The 2,500-nt window shown below is 39.7% G+C and overlaps 1 protein-coding gene across 1 annotated transcript in view; it reads left to right on the forward strand.

The window, feature by feature from the left end:
* The window catches only part of map7d2b (MAP7 domain containing 2b), a gene marked incomplete at its 5' end in the record, with an annotated part of 55,943 nt that overhangs the window by 5,145 nt on the left and 48,298 nt on the right, over positions 1–2,500 (forward strand). The window lies entirely within an intron of this gene.

A 2,500-nucleotide genomic window follows, 5' to 3' on the forward strand; every position in this document is an offset into this window, starting at 1 on the left:
TAAAACCCTTTCGCTACAGTGGCCTTCAAGGACAAGAACAATTCTAAATTTTAAACAATGTACCTGATGACATTCCAACTATGACACTTTCAAGATGGCGGCACTAGGCCTTGGTCCAAAATATGCAGAAATATGGACATATATGAGACCCTTTCTAAGGGGAAAAATAATAATTAAAAAATTGTTTTTTCAGCTATTAATGCACTAAATTAAATGTACTTATGGATATTATAATTACTTTCTACAAAATCTGCTAGGAAATAAAACCCAAAATTCTACACACTGCAGGTTAAATAAAATAAAATAAAATAAAATAAAATAAAATAAAATAAAATAAAATAAAATAAAATAAAATAAAATAAAATAAAATAAAATAAAATAAAATAAAATAAAATAAAATAAAATAAAATAAAATAAAAGAGAGACTGCATACTAAACTACTGTCTTCATTCCCCCCCCCCCCCCCCCCCCCCTCTCTCAAGGCTCCCGTCTGAATTTGGCAAACGATCGTCGTGACGATAAAGAGAAGATACAAGGTAGGAGTAACTGTCCAGCTGGTGCATATCTGTCACTGGCACAAAAGCAGTGTGTGTCTGTGTGTGTGTGTGTGTGTGTGTGTGTGTGTGTGTGTGGGGGGGGGGGGGTGTGTGTGTGTGGGTGTGTGTGTGTGGGAGTGTGTGGGTGGGTGTTTGGGTGTGGGTGTGTGTGGGAGTGTGTGTGTGGGAGTGTGTGTGTGTCTGTGTGTGTGTGTACTTGTTTTTTCTTATAAGTAGAACAACTGATACATTTTTTGGGATTTTTCTGAACTCCTCCACTAGTATTGGGTGCTGGGGGGCGGGTACCATCTTGTGGATGGTAAGGGATCCCTCTCCCAGGACGGACATACTGCAATAGATGTCATAAGTAGAGAAAATCACGAAGGAGTTTGATCATTGACCAGGTGATTACATGGTAATACTAAAGTAAAGTGCGAATAGTGTGGATGCAGGAAGACTTCAGATGCTGCCAGATGATCCACACCGTCTCGTCTCACGCAGTCCTCATTAGCAGATGGAGTCCTCCCAGTAACCATGGAAATGTGGATATTTCCAGTAGTCTGACAAACTGTTTTTGGACATTTCTTAGCCTACATTCCCATGGCAACTGAGCAAACTAGTCAATCTGTTGAGGAGGGAATCAGAAAGCAACAGGGGCGACTGTGGCTCAGTTGGTAGAGCGGGTCGGCCGATGATCAAAAGGTTGGAGGTTCGATCCCCGCCCTGCCACCTGTGTCATAGTTGTTGTGTCCTTGGGCAAGACACTTCACCCACCTTGCCTCGTGTGAATGTTGATAGTTAGCCTGCTGCTATCGGTGTATGTATGTGTGTGTGAATGGTAACATGGGAAAGGAAAACAGGTCTCCCTTGAAAAAGAGTCTTTGGTCTCAATGGGATTTACCTGTAGAAATAAAGGTTAAAAAAAAAACTGAGTGGATGAAGAGGGGAGAATTTTCTGTTTACAAGAATTTGAGAAGGAAATGTCAAGCTCAACATATCATCTGTAGCTTCTCTGATTGTGACATTGTTCGAAAAGCCCTAATAACGTCCTCCCTCCTACATACTCAACATGTATATACTACATACTAAAAGCCCTACTAACATCCTCCCTCCTACATACTCAACATGAATATACTACATACTAAAAGCCCTACTAACATCCTCCCTCCTACATACTCAACATGTATATACTACATACTAAAAGCCCTACTAACGTCCTCCCTTCTACATACTCAACATGTATATACTACATACTAAAAGCCCTACTAACATCCTCCCTCCTACATACTCAACATGTACAGTATATACTCCATACTGTCTACTTAACCATCCATTGTGTATGTGAGGTTTGTTGGACCGTTTACACTGAAGTATACAGAAGCAATGAAGTAGGCTATTAGAAAAAATCCTTCCATGTCGTTTGAAAAGACGCAATGCATTGTGGGCCGGTTGAGTAGGAAAAGTAACCCATACACAAAATCGCATACACAACCCACAACATACTGAAATTGACGTCAAAATAAGTGTGAGCCACAAACAGGTATACAAAGAAAATAGGCCACCGTAGCTAACAACATGCCAGGCTGTGTACTTACACTGGCTATTTTTTCAGCGGGCACACAGTTTAAACCTGCAGTGTGTAGAATTTTGGGTTTTATTTCCTAGCAGATTTTGTAGAAAGTAATTATAATATCCATAAAGACATTTAATTTAGTGCATAATAGCTGAATTTTTTTTTTTTTATTATTATTTTTTCCCTTAGAAAGGGTCTCATATGTCCATATTTCTGCATATTTTGGACCAAGGCCTAGTGCCGCCATCTTGAAAGTGTCATAGTTGGAATGTCATCAGGTGCATTGTTTAAAATTTAGAATTGTTCTTGTCCTTGAAGGCCACTGTAGCTTCTGTTATTATTCAAAAGGGGTGGGGTTACCCAGGGAGCGTTGCATTCTAGAACTTTGTAG

The sequence above is a fragment of the Ammodytes marinus genome, assembly GCF_949987685.1.
Source record: "Ammodytes marinus genome assembly, chromosome: 21".
Taxonomy (NCBI): Eukaryota; Metazoa; Chordata; class Actinopteri; order Uranoscopiformes; family Ammodytidae; genus Ammodytes; species Ammodytes marinus.